Consider the following 22177-nt stretch of genomic DNA (forward strand, 5'->3'; position numbering starts at 1 on the left):
CATAGTTGTCTGGTGGTACTTTAGCTCTGGTTTGCTCAGAAACAGTTGCATGGATTCACTCTCATGTCTACAACACCTGCTCTCCTACTGTGCTGTTAAGTTGAAACTCAACTTTTCCAGCCCTAAGCTGTTACTGCTGCCCTAAAAACTCTTCTACACTCAGTCAAGTGTCCTTTCACCTGAGATTAAAAGTGGCATTGGCTCCATCTCTCGCTCCCTGTGCATTTACCTGTCTCAGGAAGGGACAGGCTGAACCCCAGCTTTCCCCAAGGCAGCACATACAGCAGGTCACTGCTCTGCTGGGGGGCTCTTGGTGTGTGCCTGGCACATGTCAGGGAATTGCATGAAGGTTCCAATGGTTCCACATTAGGGACCAACAGTCACACAAAGGGTTTTTTCCATCTTACCAAGAGGGTGGTTCATGGCACTTTCCCTTTCCAGCATCAATATCCAGTACCAAGAACCTTCCCAGCAATATTCCAGGGTGAACAGTCAGCTAGTGTAGTTTACCATAGATGCTATAAATATTACTAGCTTTAAATGCTGGTGTACATATGGGCTGAAATCCTAACCTCATTGAAATGGGTGGGAGCTTTGCCAGTCACTACACTGTGATCAAGATTTCACTGTATCTTAAAATGTAAAATACCACCATATGTGATGCATGTAAACCCCCTGTTTGCTGTACCTTTGGCAGGTATTCTATATAACAATGTTAAGATCATTTCTCCACAACTTATTTTCTTGAAATTTCAATGGAGTCATATGTATTGATGATACTGAGATGAGAGTAACTGCTTCTAGATATATTACCAAATATAACTAGTTTAAATCCTACGATTTCAGAATGAGAGATATAATAAAGCTTATCAGAGACTATAATTGCATAGCAGGTTGCCCTGGGGCAAGTAAGAACTAATGAAGCCACAGGATTGATATTTTAGCCCAGACACAAAACAGACTTCATAATTTGATGCAGACACATTTTCCTCTGCAGCAGAGTTGATGAGCTTGCCTATTCTACAGCATTTGTACACGGCATATTACAGAGCTTCCTCATGAGAAAATCAGCCCAGGTGTGTGCACAGTGTGTAATGCCCATGGACAAGATTGTGCCCTGGCTGGAAGAAATGCTCCCAGTACAGAGACAGGAATGGGAGAACACTTGGGAGAAAGACAGACCAGGTCAGGTAAGGGAGAAGGTGGAATCAGTGACTTGGAACTTTGTTTTCCAACACTAAAGACTGATCCCAAGTTAAGTAGAACAAAAGAGTATTTTATGAATTGGAAGGCATGCTTTTTTTCTGGTAACCACAATTTGCAATTTAGGCTTAACAGAAAGACAGAGGAAGGGACATTTCATTGAGAAAGTTCATATATTAGTCAGTATTTGATCCACATGTGTGATTTTTAATATAACTTTAGATGTTTTCAGACTTAGGTATATTAATGTTACAATTTATTATAGAAATGCTTCACCCTAATTTTAGGGCTGTCTAGGGTTAGGATTCAGCCAGGTGAGCCAGGTCAGCTCTATCCTGTCACCCACTCTCTCCATGATTTTGGGCAATTCCATTTTTCAGTCTCAGCTTTACCCCTGCAGAGTGAAAATAGCAGTGATGGTACCTTTGCTTGTCTTAGCTATTCATATCTCTCACACAAGCATAGACTTCTGACTTTTTTTAAAACCTGACATATATTGTAAACAGCAAGATATGAGCCTTGGTAGCGACTTTGGGGAAGAATTTGTATTCTTTCTGGATGTACCACAGTTCCTTTTTCCTAGATCTTGTAGGACAATACTACTATTATATAACTGTTAAATGATGATGTTGATAGTTGTACAGAATTGGTGTGCAAATGAGCCTTTAATAGAGATGTCCAAAAATGGAAAGGTTTTTCTGAAAGAGTGTTAAAGATGAAGCAAACGCAATAAGCCAGGCTATGTCTCAGCACTGCAGAAAAAGCGTGGTGTGTGCTGTCTGGTTTACCTGTTTATCACCTTGCCTTGAAAACTTCTAGTTATTTTTAATTTTGTTAGGTTCTAATTTGAACTAGGACTTATACTGAAATTATATCAGCAGTTTCTCCTTGCCACCGTTGTTCTGTCTTGAGTTTTCTCAATAAGAAACTTATTTTTTAATACTGTATTAGGAGTATATTATGGATGTTCTGGATTGTCCAAAAGAGATAAAGAAAAGGATATGATGCAGTAATTTATAAACTTCTGATTTTAGAGCTCTTTACTAAAAGGAAACTGGAATTGAAGTGGCTGGTTCAAATGAGAATGGTTAAATGAAAAGGTCTGTGTTTGGTTTTGGTTATCCTCAAGATATAATCACATCATTTATCATTCTGTTAGTACTACAAGCATTGCTAAAGTAAGAGGTTCCAGAGACAGTACACTGTAATTTTTTTTTGTTTACTTTTTAATTAGTTTTGTTACAAAAGTCTTTCAGGTACTAAGAATACTTCTGGTTGGGTTTGGTGGTTTTTTTGTCATTAACAAAAGCCCTTCAGAGACCAAGAGTAATTTTGGTTGGTTTTTGTCGGGTGGGTGCTTCCAACTCAGTTGAGGAAGTAGCTGACTTGCTCTGAAGTGAGACTGGTGGTCCCCAGACAGCTGATGGACCTGCAGCCTCCGTGTGGGGAAGGTGCAGAGCCAGCCAGGCATCCAGCTGGGAGCTCAGCAGTGGATTTGCTTCACTGCCAGTGCTGCTGTCTCATGCTCCAGCTGCTGCCAGTGACACTCTGTATTCCCTCTGCTCCAGCACCCGATGGCCCATTACATGTAAGTGCTGCTTCCTTGGTGACTTCAACAAGGGAGTCAATTAGAGCAGCCCCAGCAGCCCAACTCCACTGCCCTGTGCTGGACCTCGAACAGCACAAGACTGCCTGTAAATATCCGGGCTGGTATTATTTCTGAAGCAGCTTCAAATTGCCTGAGAATGTCACAATAAGCAAATGAAAGACAAATGAACTCAATTAAAGATAAAGGGGGAAGGAGGAGCTGGATTTTCAAAACTGCTTATATGATTTAGAGCCATAACTCCTGTCATAACTCCCAATTCACCAGGAATTGACTGTCTAAATTTTTCAAGCTCTTTTGAAACTACCACCCCATATTTTTTCCCTGGGCAGATATCACTAGCTCTTGCTTTTCCCCAGTGAGATAACTGTATCATAAATAACATTCAGCAAAATAACTCCATAATATGGAGGTTTTATGCACTTTTTATACACTTTCAGAAGGATCTATACTGTCTATATAAAAAGTTAAAATGGTTTAGTTCTGCCATGGATTAATACATATTTAAAGTCTAAAATATTGATTCCTTGCCAAATCTCATCTGGGTAGTATTTTCTAAGTCTGTCTTCCATTTCACTTTGGTTTAAAGGATCAAAGAAGTTACACTGGCCAATAAGCCAAATAAATTAGGGTGATTGAAATCTTAGATTCAAAATTAAATTTTTCTAAAGGCTAAAAAAATTGTGTTGTGTTAGAGGTGGGTAAAAGCTGTAAAAACACATTCTCTTCACTGAAATGAAACGCTCCCATCCCTGGAAGTGTTCAAGCCAGGTTGGATGAGGCTTTGAGCAACCTGGTGTGCTGGAAGGTATTTCTGCCCATGGAATCATTGTCATTAGATGATCTTTAAGATCCCTTCCAACCCAACCCATTCTTGATTCTGTGAGCCTATGCCACAGATGGTATGTATATATATATATCTCCATTTTAGTGTCTGGTCTTCCTTATATCTGAATATATTTAAACAAGGCCAAGTTTTAATCTGTACCAATGACAAAGACCTTACCAGCTCTCTGCTCTTATCTACTCTGCAGGGAAAATAATATGTGAGTGTATTTAAACAGACATATATGTACATCAGAAACAAAAATAGCAAAGGAGAGAGGGAGACAGATGCATTGACCAAAACAAATTGCGGAATACCAGGGATGAACAGAAATTTTAGAAAGAGAAATGGAAAATTAATCAAAACTCCATCTCACATCAGGACATATTTGCAGAATGAAAATACCTCTGGCCATAAAGCAAAGCAGATGTTTTGAGGAGGTGGGAATGTTCTCATGTTCTAAGAGTGGAGCAGATTTCTCATGTGTCATCCTTATTGCTCCCCAGTCTTAGCACAAGGTGATATTTGAGGGAGAAAGCAGCAAGATCAGAAATAAGAGCATTCCAGCTTGAACATAAGAATTGCCAAATGATATTGTAAGATTTACATGTGCACAATAACAAACCAAATAGGTCCTCTCAGTCATGAGAAAAGAATATTAGAAAGGTTGATATATTGTTGTTATTATAAAATACAGAGTTATACATCTGAAAGTAATTTTTTCCCATTTCATTATAGTTTACAATATCCACACTCAATACTGGCCATTAGGTCTGTAAACTATGATAAAATGACTTCCTACCTAATCCTAAGCAGTGCCATTATGAGCAATTTTAGCATATTTTATTGGGTCAGTGAAATTTTTATTCTCTGAAAGACTGTAAGAGAATGAATTGCTTTATGAAAAATACAGCGTAGTACCACGTGCAGCTTGGAGTGCTAATCCATAACCAGTGAGATTCCCTGGCTTTAACAAACACCCTGACTTCAGAAGGCAAGTGTTTCTCCTCTGTGGGTGGGTGGCTCTCTCGTACACAGCAGTCAGGGAATGCCATCTCTGGTAAGGCTGCCAAAGTTCATGGTCTCTGGGAGTCTGAGGACAGAGAGGTGCTTCTGCAAGTGAGTATTTTCCAAGCAGGTTAACTCGGTAGCTACTGCTAAGTAAACTGCTGTTTGCTGGCAAGTATTTCTCTGTCTGGTACCTCCATCATAGGAAGGAGGAAAGCAGGTGCTAAGGAGAGCTTAAGTCCTTTCCATTTGAAGACTCAAGATATAAGGGATTTCATCTTCCTAGGGGTGAATCCTACCTAACAGGGAGAAGGAAGGTGAGGGTGTTAGTGGCAGACTGAGGGGCTGTGGTGGGAGTGTGCTGATCTAAAACCTGTGCAAGGCTTCTCTGAGCACAGGATCTCGTGGTGTGGCAAGCCTGGAGGTACTGCACATTGCTGGGTCTTCTCTGCTCCATATCACAGCCTCGGAGGGGAAAGAGGCTGAGACAAGACTGGTGCGTGACCCTGGTGTGTGAAGCAGTAACCAGACATATAAGCTGGTGTGTCTCCAGGTGTTGTAAATGACAGACTTAATTGTGGCAACCCATATACAATGATTTCCAGGCTTTTTTGGTATAGGGACCCTAAATGGTTTCCAAAGGAAGCAGAGATCTGAATGAGGTAAAGTTAAGGCTGGTGGTGTTTTTTCCCTTAGTTATTTTTCTTGGATCCCTTTAGACCACTACCCTCTGGGGCTCATAGACCGTAGGCTGAAAGCCACTGCTGCAAACATACATACAGATCAATCAGTGGCACTAATATTGTTTATAGGTTGTCATTCACATTTGTTTTGGCTTTCTGGACTGAAAACTTTTCAGGGCAGGAACTGCCATTTTCTGTGTATAATGCTCAACACAGCAAGTACTTGATTTCAGGTGACAATACAGGAGCCCAATAATGAATAACAATAATGAATGAGGCCAGTGATTGGCCTCTAGTGTCAGGAAGCATTCCTCCATGGAAACCAGCAAGTCAGAGACCTGCTTACAATGAGGCAGAGAAGGAGGTGAAAGAAGTGTTCCTTCCCTTTACTGACTCTATCATTTCCTTATTTTCGCAGCTATTTTATTGGTAAAGTAAGACAAAGGTGTTGGGTGGAATGTGCATTTCTTCCTATGGCTATTGTACTTGCAAAACAGTGCAGTATAAAATGTTGCAACATGCCTGCTCTCTTACAAGTGACTGTCCAAACAGACACAAATATTGTACCCGTGTTGTTCATTCCAGAAACCTGACATTTCTCAAGATGAGGCCAAATGTGTTTACAGATGGATTTCTGAGTTTATTCAAGCTGAAAGGTACTTCTCATCTTTTGAAATGTCAGACTGCTGCTCCAAGAAAAATGAGTACAAGAGATAGGGCCACTGTTGCACAGCTCCATTTTTAAATGAGCAATATCTGATTGAAGATCCCAGGATTCATACAGTTCAATGTTGTGCTATGATATATTGGCTGCACTGGCAAAGTGTAGTTACTTGACTGCACTGATTATTTGCTTCCATTGAATGCCCACAGCAATCCCAAAATTCTAGTATCCTTTACAACCTTTATATCTGTTTAAACATCTGTAATATCACCTGAGGGGCTTTACTTTTAAAATGAGTGGTTTAATAAGTTGGAGGGCACAGGTTCACTGTAGAGCTGCTCTGTAGATAGGTAAAGAGAGGCATAAGGAGAGCACAATGTAGTTGTCTCACTGTGAATCTTCAGTGAGCAGGATACCTGTGCCTTACAGGAGCAAATTGGGAATGGCAGGACTGAGAATGGCAGAAAACTCATGATCTGTGTCTCCTGCTTCAACTCCCAGTATCTGTGCCTTTCGTAAAACTTCTCTTGACCTCCTCTATACTCTAAAGTCCTCTATTAAAATCTAGGTGTAATATCTCAGCCCTCATACCATACTGTTCGTGTACCTTCCATATATATGCTGGCTGGAGATGTTTTTGTTTCAAGCATCTATTAAGAGTATGGAACGTGCCATTTTATTTTTATTGTAGATGAATAATTAGTTTTAAGTATTTGACTCTAAATTGCTTGGATATGGAGAATGCATCACACCAGAAAATCAAACAGGAGAGCAGAAGATTAAAAATGGTTAATAAATCATTTGACTATTACAAAACTCCATTTTTGTTCCTCTGGTAGTACTGGAATTGTGTTAAGAGCCTGCTGCAAGACAGTAATGTGGATTTGCTGTTGAAGCCTCAATTGGACCACTGTGCCAGAGTACCAATTACCCAGTTTACACTTAGCAGTGGAACCACTTTGACCCAGCTCTCTGCTAGAGCAAGATGACTTGTTTAGTTTAATATTGTTCAGTGCAAAATTACAGGTTAGATTATCTGTAGGAGCTGCAAAGTTTAAGTGTGGCAAAAGCACTGTGAAGGATCACGTCAGCTAGCTTCCATTAAAAAAAAATAAAAAGGGAAGCAGCTTTGAAGATCTGCGTGTAATTTTTTGATGTTAATCTTTTAGGATTCCTTTTCCCACAGTGAAGGTGTCTGTTGTTGGCATTTATTACAAACTTCATTACAAACCTCAAGTGCTTGACACAAGGTGGTTTATTTTCATTGCCTCTTCAGACAATTTCATCACAGCCTCTCTTCTTTCTTTCCCATATGACACCTTTCTGTGAGAACAAATATTGACATTAGATATTTTCTGCTTGTATGGAGAATAGAGGTTTAATGATAATTAAATCACTTTTAAGTAAAACTGGTACTGCTGCTTCAGACAAGGCAAGGGTACACGTGGAATTTGTCCTAAAGAATCTATTCTATGGGGAAGTTTATCAGACAAGATTTGTATAAACAGGATATAAATAATATCTAGCTGTAAATAATAATAGTCCCTAAATATCACTTAGAGCACTTTATGAAAAAATTACAGGATCAGGCCAAATCAAGGAGTGTAAGGTCCTTAAAAAATCTCTTGATATTCTCAGTAGATATAAAACAAGAAACCCAACTTGCAGTCACTCTGCCGTGGTGGTGCATCTCAGTGAAGACTGAATTCTTCTGACATTTTCTACATATCTGACTTCAAATGTCTTCCTTCTGGAGACACCCATGAAACTTGCTGGAAAGTTGAGCTGTGTGTAATGTGGTGGTTTAAAGAGATGGTAGAGACAGCAAAACCATTGTTCTCTTCTCTCCCTTGATTTTGGAAAGCCATACAAAGAGAGAGGCTGAAGGCTGTTAGAGAGTCAGGAAGTGCTGCCTCTTAGTCCAATAATTTTCTATCCAAAGCAGCAAACAATGTCCTCTGTAATGAACAGCTAAGATGACAGTGTGGTGCTCAGTACTTCCCAAAAGGCTCCAGACTCTGATATGAGAACTACCACAAACCCAGGCAGGAAAGTCCAGGCCTTCCAGTTACTGTACCCAGGTGTTTAACTGGTTCAGATGATGCTAAATAATGGGTACTTGTGGTCTTATGTAGAAATAGTTGTAAAAATTACTAAATATAAAAAATTTATTTGAATTAAAGACAGCACAGGAGGAAAGGAATTAAACTGCAGACCTCTCAGTGCAGTATCAATGCCTAGTAAAATTTTTCTAGTGCATTTTTTGTTGATAGAAACTATTATCATTTTATATAAGTTGGAATACATTTAATGTATACAATAAATCTGGTATCAGATAGAATTTGGACACACACTCCCCTACACACCACTCTCAGAGGAACTCAGTGTCTCACATTTATGAAGCAGTGTGTGGTAGACTAAGTCTATATTTGCTGCTGCAGCAAACATTTACACCTAATGATGACAAGTGTACCCTCTTTATGCCATAAACAATTGATTTTCAAGCAAAGATAAGAGAATTATATATTATGTATTCCATCTGTAAAACTAATTAACTCCTTTGATTTAGCTGAGAAAGGTGATGTTTTCTGAAGCTCAGCTTTACTGAAAATTGACCTTTCCATCTACAAACATACCATTTAATTTACAAGAGAAACAAAACCTTCGGAATTGTATTTACTCAGTAACTTTAATAAAGGTCAACCCTTTTCAGAAACAATTGTAAATGTGGCATTTAGCCTTTCATATTTTGGAAAGTGTTACTTGAATCTCCACATCCAAATAGAACATTGCCTTTGAATTAAAAACAGCTAAATAAATAAGAACAAATTTTACAAAATTGTCTAGATCTCAGGTGTGGTAATTAACCTTTAGCCTTTATACTTCCCTAGGACTATTTTCTTGAGTCTTCTGTGACTGAGGTCAACTAATGTTCAATACCTATAGTACATATACTAAGAATGAATATAATGTGTTTTAAAAGGTCCACCAAGTTCAGCAGAAAATAGAATAAGCTTTTTCTTTGACCTTTAGGAAGGAGACTTGGCAAATTCATTGAAGAAAAGCCTGTTATTCTGAGATATGGAGGCCCCAGCAAAGCACTCTGACTCCAAGTGTAGGTGCCCCCTGCAGCCAGTGGGTCCCCTCCTGTGCTGGAAGGCAAGCAGCTCTCCTCTTTTGTACTGAGTATTGCAGTTGAGCCTGGGGTGTCCAGCACAGCCCTGCTGTAATGAACTGAAGAAAACCCAAAACAAAACCAACCACAATAGATTATGCTTAAAAGTCGAAAATTTCAGGGTTAGTTTATTTTTCATTAAGACCTTTCTGAGATCAAAGAATCCAATTGCTCTGGTGTCCGGGTATGGAAAGTGGCATCCATGTATGGATAATGGCATCCAGGCAGAATTTCCTTGTACTTTCTGTCTCTCATCCTTACCTGTGTAGCTGTAAGGACTGAGTTTTTCAATCTGCCAATTCTCAAATACAAACTAGAACAAATGAAAGCCATTTGGATGAGAACCCCTTGAAGTTTGCACAACCTAAAGAGGAAACAGTCAAATGAGAGAGATAAGTAGGGATTTAAACATGTTCTTTTCATTCCTAGTGTCTGTCTGAGAGTGCATTCTTTCTTAAGACTGGACTCAGGTAGAAAGCTTTCTGCCATCTCATGTGATGCCATAACAGGGAAAAGGTTTGGAAGTCTTGGACCTTCTGAAGAAAAGCCCATCTCTTACAAGGTATTTGTGATGTGTTTCGCTGTGTGGTTCCCATCAGCAACTGCAGAACCCTTCCAACAGCTTCAATGAAGAAAGGATTTACATAAATCCAATAAAAAAGCTTACATTTGTACTCATATGATAACATTTCAAACTAGCATGTGGAAAATGCTGCCTAATAGAATTAACCACAGAATTGGATAGCTCAGGACATTTCAGTCAGATTAATACTAATCTTACAATGATTTATAGTGTGAGGAAACTTCCTCTGCAGAATAAACATACTGGATTCAGTTAAAAAATGTCATAACTGTTGACTTCAACGCTGTTACACCTGGAATGTATTAAAATTGTCCTCCCAAGAGCCCTTATCTACAGTTTTTAACCACTATTAGTCCCACTGCCTTTAAGAGCCTAAAATAGTTGTGAATGAATCCAAAATTACTGTTTCTTTGATCTTCAGAGTTGCATGCTAGTCCTGTGTTTTTTGGACTGAGTGCTGTAGGCTAAAATTTAAGTTTGAGAGCTGCTGAAGCAAGAAATTGTTTTGCAGAGGCAGCATTAAAAAAGCCTCTAAAACAAACTCAGTGTACAACATATAACAGGGCTAAGCCAGAAAATATCTTGCTCGATGCAGAAACTGTTCTGGACTGCTGAAATTCCTTGTGGGTTCCATAATAGATAAGTTCAAAAAGCTTCTTGACTGTAAAAAGTTTGACCAAAGGCGAATCAGCTTCCAGCATTATTCATTCAAGACAATCATCATAGCCTTTAACCTTGACACCAGCATCTGACCTAAACTTGTGCATCCCTGAATCTCTTTGCTAAGAACCAATCTCAGCCATGCAAGTCCAGTGCATTACCTTGTGTGAATGATATTGAGAAAACTCTTCATCTCAGTACACCAAATAATCCTGAGGAATGAGCCATGGGAGCAGAAAGGAATCCACTTCAAAGGACTCAGCAAATAAACCAGCCAAAATTAACAGAAGTAAATATTTTATTATGTCCTGATATAACAAAACACATCTAGACTGGACTCAGTGGGGTTTGTAGCAGCTCTTCACAGGAAGACCAACTGAATTTTGTTACCAAGCATAAGCACCTTCACCAAGCTGTCATCCAGCTGATCCTGTAGGCATCCTGACAGTGCAGGTGGACAATCCAGAGCCATGACAGATGAAAAAGAACAACTCCTGTTTCCTGGTGCATAATGCCTTATCTCGCTGAGAGAGGAAGGAAAGCATGCTCATCTCTCCCTTTGCAGCTTGTTGGTGATCTTGCAGCAAAGTGAAGGTACAGTGCTTTTTGTGCCATGAATTTTATATTGTTATTTAAGATTACATTACTGAAATTAAATTGTTTGTAAGCTTTCACTAGCTACAGAAGACAGTCTCACCAGATTACTGTTAATTGTGTGCAGTATGGTAGAACCTTCAGGATCAATGAGAAATAAGGTCATTGCTAAACCAGACAGGTTATAAGTGTTGTTTTGTTTAGCTTTGGGCTGGGGAAAAAGGACAGGCTATGAAAAAAGGAATCATAGAATCATTAAGGTTGGAAAAGACCTCCAAGATCATTGAGTCCAACCTTTGAAAGCACAGTGCAAAACTAAGTATTAAACAATCACTGAATGACCAAAGGTCCTTTACATTAGGTGCTCTGTACCTGGTTTATGTAGTTAAATTTAGTTTTATAGATAGAGGATTTAGAAATCTCAGTTTGAATTCAAATTATGCAACTCTTACTATACTAAGACCAATTTTATTCTCTCAGTATTACTAGAAACTGTCATCACTTAAGCCATGAAAGGTGTTTGATTCTGTATGAATTAATGGCTATAATAATGAAAAGGACTAGTTGGAAGTACTTGACAGATTTTTCACTGTAGAGGAGACTAGTAACATTTTGGCTATATGAATTATTTATCTCAGTACAAAAAGAACCTAAATTCTGTCTCATCATGAAATGGTCATAAAAATATAGGTTAATGACAGAAGTTCAGTTAATCTTTTCCACGCTCACAGGAATGCATGCTTCACTTTCATAAACTGACTGTATTTTCTCAAATCTTTCAGGGTCCTTTGCAGTGTTGCCACTAAAACCTCAGTCTCACTCAACACAGTAATAAATCTCAAAGCTAGCTAGAGAACTCTTTGCAATGTATTTTAAGTGACACTTCTGTCCTCTCATGTGTCATTTAGACAGTAATAAAATGGTAGTGGTTGGCATGAAGCTCAAAGGATCAGACTGTATGTATTGGATCAGACAATATATACATATACAACATATACTATAAACATAGCGAGAAGGCAGGCAAAGCAGTCTGTTCCATTTAAGTTCTAAAAGTCCTTTTGTATATCCTTTCCCCATTCCAGAACAAATTCCCTTCTAGGCTCAAAAGGGAAAATCACTATGTTTGAAAGCCTCATTGCTTTGGAGATGAAATACAGTGCAGTTTAAACATCAGAAGAAAATAAAAAACGTGTGCATGTGGAATATGGGTTAATAAAAAATAAATGTTAAGTCAATATGTTTGGTTATCTAAAAGAAACACTAATAAATGCATTGTTACTTCCTGACTTTAACTGTGAAAACAAACATTTAGAGCTTTCACTGTTAACAATTGACATTTGGTGGAATTTACTATGTTAAGATAACATATTTAGCAATAAGCGCTGCCTTGAATCAAGCATTAAAAGCAATTTGAGAATGAATACTAAAAAGATTCTTTTACTAATGAAGGAATCTCCTTAACACAAAATTCCAAGAGACAAATACATCCACTGTCAAGCACCAGCTGTGCTAGAGTTTCATGTTTATCTTATAGAGACCATGGGTACTAAAAATGTGCCCTTCACCCTTTCAGATTGGGCATAGCTATTTCAGTAAAGAGAATTCTGAACATACTGTTCCATATTTTGAAAGAAGAGTAAGAAAAATCCTGTATGTGTTTGTGTCGATACACTTAAATCTTGCAACAGTATTTGTTATTTGTAATGGGATGTGTGAATGGGATCTGTCTTTGAAAACTTACTCCTAAGGGACTGTAGCTATTGCACTTGCAAATGTAAGGCTTCTGGCTGCAGCTCCAGTGTTCCAGCAGCACGCCGAGGGGGTGATTGGGAAGCGTTTGGCACACTGCACTATCTATCTAACTCCCTCATATTCTTCTTTTTCCTTCTCTCCCTCCCTGGTTGACACAATTTTCCACTAGCAGTTTAGAAAATGAAGAGATAAAATAACAAGTTTCCGTTTATTCCTTAAATATTCAGAAGTCCCACTGATCACAGTGGGAAGTTTGCATATGAAAGGATGACAAGGTTGGGTTGTAACCAAAATTCATATTTGAAAAATGGCAAAAGCTTATGCTCTAAGCTTTTGAGATGATTAGAATGCAGCAATCCCATGCTTCTGTTCAGCTGCTATTCTAATGCAGGCAACTGGACAGCATAAAGATATATAAAATAAGACTAAAAGTGTCCTATTAAAACCACAATCTTGCTTAACAGGTATTTCTTTGTTCTTTCTTTTCACACCCATTTAGAAGAAATAAGCAATAAAGAGAGCATCCTACCCAGGAACAGCATGCAAAGAGCAAGACAAAAATGAAGCTGGTCATTGCTATCTTGGATGATGCCATATTTCGGTGCCCTGGTATTTTGTATCCCATTTGTGGCTTCTAAGCTGTCTCAAGCTCCTTGCTAACATTTGATTAAGACATCACACAGTGTCTTGGAGGTGATATGGCAGCTTCCCCTAGGCAATTTAAAACAAAAAAAATAGAGGTGTGAGTGCACCCACACACCTATGGACTGTATTGACTTACACAGAACGGGTCTCCTGAGACTGGTGACAGAAAGCCAATGAGTCTGGGGCTTCCTCTGTGCCCTCAGAAATGCTGCTCTGACTGGAGACTCTGCTGACTTGTTTGGAGCAGTGTATTAACTCTCGCATAAACTGCCTGCACACATTTCTCTATTTTAAATGCAGTTCATTCTTTCATGGTTTTGTGAGCCTCTGTTTGATGACAAAGTAGCTCTTCGCTTGTCAAAGGCTGAATGCCACTTCTGTACAGCGCTGGAGCTTTTTGTGCCTAGCTATCAGTGCATGCCAGTGTTCAACAGCAAAGTGATGAATTCATAAAATGTACTAGCTGCTCAGCATTAAAAATTCTGCACCACTGGGATGATAATCACACTGACTTCTGAGAAAATGTTTTGGGGTTTGGTATTACAAAAGGTCTTTGTGGCTGGGAGTTGATGCTCTAACCCCTACTAGTAAGAGGAGACTTCTGCAGCATATCCCCCCCTTCCTTTTTACAGATGCCAGCAACAGAATAAATTTTCTGTCCCTCAAGACTGTTTTTGGGAAACAAGATATCACAAGGATTTGAGCAAATAAGCATTCTCACTGGATGTATTCACAAAGCTGTTTTGCCAGTGTTTGCAAATCATCCAGGTATGGATCAGAAATCATGGTGTGACGGAGGTGACCAGTAACACAAAACCTAGAGAGCCGATACTTCATTCATTCCATATGTAAGGAAGATGAACAGCGCTATTGCCTTTAATTCCTCTGGAGGGTTTTTCACATGAATATGTATATGCAGACCCTGCTGTTCCCTTTATAGATTAAATTTTGGAGAACTGAAAGAGTTTCTTATTGATTCTGAAGCTAGAAGGTGAAAGCACAGCCATTTGACTATGTGTGGTTACAAAGTATGTATTTTATTACATGCAGGCATTAACTTGCTTACCTCTATGAATATAGTGCTAAACAGTTGCTTTTAGCAGTTTCTCACGTTTATGTCAGCACCTCGTTTAAAAGATAGACTCCTGGAGGCAGATGAAGGAATTTCAGAGAAATGAGGAGAGCTACCATGAGTATACAGTAGCCAAAATTCTCTAATCTAGCCCTGCTTTCATACAGGCTCCTGCATCTCTATTTCACCACGAAGTCACCAAGCTTCTCAGAGTGACAGAGCTTCTGCTGCTTTCACTGATTTATATTGTTTTCAGGTACCTAAATTAGAGACTTTATTTCAGGAGGTATTATTCACAGTTCAACTCTAATGCAAAGTGCAGCTACTCAGCGCAGTTATTCTGACTGCTTTAAAACTGTGCTCAGATATAGAGTCAGTTGCCTAAGTGGGGAATCAGAGTTTATTTTTCACCTCTCTATTTCAGTTACTTTATATCAGTCAGTCAGTCACCCCTGGTTCTGCAAACACGAAACTGCTAAGCCTTTTTTAAAAAATGTGTATCACATAATGTGTTCTTTGAGTGTTTGAGCCTGTGCCCATTGAGGTCAATGACAAAGCTTCTATTGACTTCTGTGATACAGAATCAGGCCCTGAGGCTCAAAGAATTGGTGCATTGTTAATCCCTTGGTGCTTGCAGGCAAAAGGGCTTGTAAATGCATAACCCACTGCCAATAAATGGATGCCAAGCAGTCAGCATTTCTTGCACCCAAAGCATATGCACTTAATATCTGTACAGGTTTTCAGAAGTCTAAATGAAGCACAGTCCTTCTCTAGGCTCCCAGAGATAACTTTTCTACCTTTGGATTAAAGCACCATTAATTAGCAAGCCAAATTTTGCTGTATTAATCAAACCAAACACAAATCTAGCATATTTTTGTATGGAAGAGAGGTATAGTCTGCTTGTTTTATTATCTCCTCTGTCATTGATCCTGTACAGTCCATTTTACAGGGTAAAGTTTTGAAACGATTAACTGCCCTGTTCCCCCACAGTCCTTCACACATTTCATCGATTTCTAGTCACTTCACTCAGCCCTGACCTTGCTGTGTTACAGTTGTTTCTATAGCTCCAAATCCAGTTAATCTGTGCTCAGTGTCTGAATCTATAGCTGAACAACCAAAATATTTAAATATTACCAACCCTTTGCTTCTATCTATATTCTTTTTGGCTTCCTACACTGTTATTGTATGATTTCAGTACTTAGCATACAAACTGTAGGGACAGATCCCGAGGTCTGTAATGCTTTCTTCAGCAAAAAGATCTACTGAAGATGGAAGTACATTGCCAAAATTTGCAAGGCTTTTTGGTTTAATCTTTTTTTTTAGAAAATTAGACTATTTAGAGAATACTTATCAATGTCTTTGAAGCACTGAAAAGCATTAGGCAAAGGGGGTAAGGGTTGGAGAGAATATAGACAGTTTTCTAATAATCTGAATCCAGAGGTAGGGAACATTTTAATGTTTAAGTGAATTTTTAATCTTAAAAGGAATATATTTGGTACAAGTAATCAAGAGATACATAGGATTCCACAATGCTGTTTTCACAAAGCTGCTGTGAAGTATTTATTTCTGGGTCAGTTGGAAGCATTCAACCTTTTGAATCAGAAATATATTTCCTGTTGTGGGCAATGTACACACATATGTACTGCATGGACTTTTTAGATGTGATGATCGTGGCCTAATCAAAATAAAATTAGGATAGTATTTCCTCCTTCTTTTTACATGTCATCTAATGACTTGGAATCCAGTCTGATGTTCATTGATGTCAAAGATGGTATCTTATTCACTGTACATGGGACCAGAACTTTATCTCAAGCTTACATTTTTATATTTCTAGATTTAATCAATCAGATCTAGCCTGATGACCTTGAGGCACTCTGTGAACTTTGAAAAATGCTGTTGCTACCAAGAGCTGCCATTCAGCTTCCCGTTGGCTTGAGTAGTCTAAGTGGTCTTGTATGTTCCAAAACCTCAGTAATTCAGCAAAAACCTTTTGATGATCACCAACTAAATTCAGAGAGTAGATCTTCCCCAGTGAACCAATTTTGGAAATGTTAGTTATGTTTTGTCATCAAAAATGAGTGTTGCTGACGGATGTGAGAAGTGCTGTCAGCTGATCTTTGAGGTTTTAGCTTACGGCTGCAGTTCTGAGAAAATTATTTTCATGTATCTATTTTAGAAGATCACTATCAGCTCATTTGAAATGTATCATAATCAAGGAGGCATATGTGAATGTAAAGTTATGGGGATGGCCAAATGACTATTTGTAAATACAAAAACTACAGGAATAATCTCTTGTGAAAAAACTGGTATATATACTGCATACTGAACATATGCAGAAATTAGTTGAATTTTGGTTCATTATTGTGCAAAGTACGGAAAATGCATTCACTGGGAACAAGTGAAACAGCTGGATTCTGGTCTTGTTTTAAATACAAATCTCAGCAGTTACTAAGTTCCCAATGTCATCTCCAATGTGAAATAGCTCTTTTAGCTTGAGTAAAGCTCATGCTGCAGTCGAGGGGGCTGTGGCCTGAGCTAAAACAGCAGAACATATCTAGAGTGCATGATCACCCTCACATGGTTCTGTGCTTATGTGGAGACATCCATCATGGCCTGATGTTTATTTGGGTTTGACAAGTAGGTCTGCATGGGTATTTCTCAGGCTGCTAATTGTCACTGACTGGAGTTTCTTTAGATATTGACCCATGGACTGTTCTAGAACAATTTCTGCCTTTTCTGAATTAGTTTTATTCTCTGAATTACAGTGTCATCCCCAAGCCTCTTTTTCCTAGTCAGGCAGTGTCCTCTCCCCAGAAATTGTATGTGAACTGCCCTTTTAGAGAAACATCACTAGGCTGGTAATTATTTGTACACAGATGTGCCATTGACTGCTGACTGAACAGGAGCTGAGACAACTCCTGGCACTCTGAGCCATATTTTACAGCTAGACTTTGTATCTACAACAATGCAGCCTGCTGAGGTGACATCTTTCAGCATTCTTCTGCAAAAAGAGACAGAGCATGTGGAACGAAGGGTCAAATGCTGACTAGAGGTATAGAAACTGGCAGGTAGCTTCTAGCAAGAGCCAAGTGGGAGATAAATGATTCAGAAACTACAGGGCCCAGAAGATGCAAAGCTTGAAAAACTGTACTCGCTATGGTCCAATTCATACACAATTAGAATAATGCCCTGTCTCCTCCTTGCTTACTGCAGATATTTGCTTTTCATGCTCTCAATATATTAGTAAGTCCATAAAAGAGAATATTTATCCTCCAAACTGCATCCATAATCCAATCACATGTATGCAGCAAACATATGACTTCATATGTGCCTTAAAGCCAAACTCCTCACTGAAAACTTTAGGAGTGCTGATCTACTTGGAAGTTGAATTCAGCTCCAGCGGCAAAGCGAGGTTCAAAGTTCATGTATATTTAGGCATAAGGGATTGTGTGATGCTGGTGCAATGAGGTGGCCCTAAAGCTATGAATAAGCTTGCAGTGAAAACATACCCTTTGGTGCTGCTGTCATTGGATTTCACCTTTGACAGCAGAATGTTTCCCTAAAGAATAACAGAAACAAATGCTTTCCAAAAGATTTCCAGCATGTCACTTTTCATATATACTTAATACTTCAAAACCTTATAACAGCACTCCAGAAATTTACAGCACCAAGGGACCCTATTTAGCAACGCCGTCCCATTAATCTGGTTTTTTTCCCCTTCAACTGCATAATTATATTAGAAATAAGGAAAACAACTGTGTATTCACAGTCCATTTTAATAGGCCTCAATACTTTGCTAAAGCACTGCAGTGGATCAGTTGGAGTTAATTATTATATAAGATTACATTGCAAATAACAACAATATGTCAAACTAATGTGTAAGGTCTGCCTTGCAGCACAAAAGTGAGAAATTTCAAAGTTAAGTCTAAAATTATGTGTTTGCATTTCCTCCTTAACTTGCTACATCACACTTAATGTGTTACAGCCCCAAAGAAACCTTGTGTAAGACTGGTTACTTCTTAGTTAAGCCTTCTCATAACTACCTACAGCTGATTAACAAGAAGGTCTTACAGACAATCCTGAATTGTCTTGTTTTTTGGGATTTAATTACCTGGTTAATCACTGTGAAAGTACTTGTGGAGTTGGTTGCTGCTCAGTCAGTGTCATAACCTAGGTAAAGGGGCAGAGCTACTGTTTCTGAAAAGGAGAGATTTTTATATAGACAGGTCTCAAGGTAGAGCTGTAAAGTGACCTCTCTGCCACCTTTTCCTTCAAAAAAAAAAAAAAAGAAAAAAACTCCATGGTTTTTTATTTTATACTTTCCAATGTATAATGAACAAATATTTTATGAAATGTTTCAAATACAAAAATTCTAGTCCTGCCTTTCCTGTTGTTCCCTAGTCTCCCTTGTACCTCAACACTATGGACATGTAGGAACAAAATAGGCCATTAGCTTTATTCAAAGACCATTCAAGTCAACAGAATGGTGCTTAATGAATGTAATGGTTTTTAGATTAAACTCTTGGTTACTGCATCCCAAGTACCAAGAAAATAGCATCTGACTCATGGAAAGGAAGGATTTGGCTTGATTTGCATTCACTGTTTTCTATTTGCCAAGAGACATAAATTATTATCTGAGACTGAGCATCCGTTACGGTGCTCATGTTCTGAACAGTTCTCTGTAGCACCAGAGGGGCCTGTGGTAGCAAGGGGAACAATCACATTTGATATCTGTAATATCTAGAATGCAATATAACAGATAAAGTAATAATTTGAACCAAGAAAAATCACAGTGCTTCTTTTTTTCATTTAATTTTCTGCTCTTGAAACCTGATTCTTCATGGGGTACATATGCAAGTCAGCTAAACAGTAAAAACAAATGGTAAACTCAAGATTATAGAATCATTTTTAAATGAAAGGAATTTTCTGCCTAAACTGTAGTCTCAAGGGAGTTAAATCCACTACTCAGACCACTCACTAGTGTGCAGGCCTTGATCAGAATCTTTGTGCCATGCAAGATATAATCCCTGCATTTACACTGCAGAAAAGTCAAACAGAGTCCATTTATACCACTCCACAGTAGAACTTATTTCATTCATCTAAGGTGCTCTACCTTGGATGAGGATTTGATGCAGTTTTTGAAAAGCAACACTAAGAACTGTGGGACAGCGAACACCAAGTAGATGGGTGCCTCTTCCTGGACTTTGTCTGAGTAGTTACACTGTGAAATCTGCTTTCAAACTTCCTGAAATTAATGGCTGTATAAACAACACAGAGCTTCATCATCAAAAGCAGGATGCTTTAGCAACATCATGGCTTAGACAAAGTTTCTAGAAACAGATGTTCAGTGATAGCAGTGATCTTACCTTCATGTTAGTGCTTGAGTGCTTGGCTATTATTGAGTGTTTATGAGGACCCAGGAGAACTCAAAAGAGGATTCTAGCAGTTCACATGTTCAAGAGCAGTTTCAGGATAAGCTGATACTAAAACAACATTTAACAGATGATAATAAATTAATATCTCTTTTCCTGTAAATCAGGTCTGTGGACTCCTAGAACACATGGGCTGCTTTTGAAGAGTCTGCAAAAGGTAATTAAGAAGAGTAAGCTATTGTCAGTCAACTTCAGTTTGCTGTATAAGGACCACTGCAGATCTATTGGAAAATGCTTAAGACTCTTCAAACTGATGTAAGGTGAGAATTTCTATTACAAAACCTTTCTGCAATTGTGTTTGGTTTTTTTTTTTCACTTCTTATGCCTTCTGTTGTGCTGAAAGAGCAATCAAACAGTCAATCAGTTTTATACTGTAATTACCAAGATCCAGCACAATTGCTACAAGGTGTGACTTACAAAACCAAACAACTTTTAATCAGGAATGGAAGTTTCATAAAGCATGAGAACACTTCTGTTAACATTGGCTATATTGTTAATATCACATCTTTTCAAACAAGCCACTGGCTTTCTGAAGGATTTGCTTGTCTCCTGAACACTGGAGATTATCAGTACCATGTTGTGTTATTCACATCAACCTAAGGGTACAACTGTAGCCATCTTTGTGCTCTCAGTTATCTCACTGAAATCAATGAAACAAACCACGTTGGGTGAAATTCATCTGTGCAGATGGACACTGCAAGTCCTTCCCAATATGACAAAGTATGATTTAAAGACTCTAAAGTATTAGATCTTTTAGTGCAAATCAAAAAATCAAAAAGTTTTAGATCAAAACGTCCAGCCTGTGGGCTACACTACAGTGTTGCAACAGGATATCTCTCTCCTCCTATGATTTTTCTCTATTGCCTTCTCAGATTCTGGGCTGTTTTCTAAGGAGATGCTTTTTTTCCATACAAGTTGCAAAAGAGGATCTTTTCACATTCAAAGTGATATTTCTTGGGCAGTGACAGAGCAAGGGAGAGACCAATACTCCACAAACACTATATTCCCCAGGACTAAAGGAGACAGATTAAAGTTCATTTTCTGTCTAATATCCTTCCCATATTAACTAATACCTTATTTATATGAATCAAATGAATTCTAAAAAAAGAAAGTTGATTCCATACCCTAGTGCTGCAAAGGCTCACTCCAGAAGTAAAACAGATTCTTTGAAATTAGAAGAGAATTGAATGTCAACTCTGAAACTTTACCAGACTGTTGGCTTAAGGGAGGGTAGGAGTCTCTGTCTGATCAAGTGGAAAAGAACAAATCTGAAATCCATAAAGCTCTAGTGAAAAACATAAATTCTTTTTGTCTAAACATTCATTTCTAAGAATCTATGTGTTGTTTTCCAAAGATGTTCTCATTAGAAGACACTAATGCAGATTTGAACTGAGATGAGGTGAGCTATGATAACATACAAATTCACATTGGAAGGAAAATAGACTTTTGATTGGCAAACAATTATCTGAAGCAATTATTCACTACTTAGAGCTAAACTAGATTGTCTTTAAGAACAGTATATTTCAGTAATTATATACAAAAATTAAATATTCAGTGGTCATATCTTTCACAACTGAAATGGGTATGAACTGGATATAACTCCCACAATTGCTTGAAAACTGTATTCATAGGTATATAATAAAAAGAGAGAGGATTCACTTTATTAACAGTATAAAGGGGCTACCATTACCCTTTTATTTGATTTACTGCTTCCTGATGTAATAAATACAGATGAGCACAGCAAAAGTACAGGTTTAAGTAAGAATTGCAGGGTTGTGTTATGCCAGCAGTGCCTAGTGTACAGTTAATCGGAAAGCAGAAGGTAATATAAATTGTTTCTGACATTATGGGACTATAATAACACTACATTTCCAGCAGCTCCATAGCTCTTAGAATTAGAACTATGTATCCTGAAGATACCACAAGCCCAAGAAATATGAAGACATTTGTACGTACTGACTGTTTCCACGTTTGTGTCTTAGTTGTGCAATTGTAATAGATACAGGTTATTACCATAGCAGTCCGTGCTCAGTTCTGATAAAAGTTGCTGGATGAATTTGCTTCTGCTACCTAAAGTTGAATTAGACTCCAGCAATGAAGTAATGACTATTATTTATGAACAAGTTCCCTCTTTGTCCCTGTTCCTATACAAATCTTGATCATCACTCCATGTACTAGAACATATTCTTATGTGCCAGACCCTATTATTCTGCCAGGATGTATAGGGTACAATTCTAGCTTTGATGGTATGGCTAATAAACCTACTGTACATTT

The 22177-nt window shown here is 38.3% G+C and overlaps 1 long non-coding RNA gene across 1 annotated transcript in view; it reads left to right on the top strand.

The window, feature by feature from the left end:
- LOC120324556 overlaps positions 1-22177 on the top strand; it is a 247636-nt gene that overhangs the window by 222257 nt on the left and 3202 nt on the right. Inside the window, exon 6 of the long non-coding RNA XR_005565947.1 lies at positions 20011-20163. This is a non-coding gene — a long non-coding RNA (uncharacterized LOC120324556). The remainder of the gene's footprint in view (positions 1-20010; positions 20164-22177) is intronic.

Source organism: Pipra filicauda, unplaced genomic scaffold, assembly GCF_003945595.2.
Source record: "Pipra filicauda isolate LSUMZ 115617 unplaced genomic scaffold, ASM394559v2 scaffold58_size5111680_pilon, whole genome shotgun sequence".
Classification (NCBI taxonomy): domain Eukaryota; kingdom Metazoa; phylum Chordata; class Aves; order Passeriformes; family Pipridae; genus Pipra; species Pipra filicauda.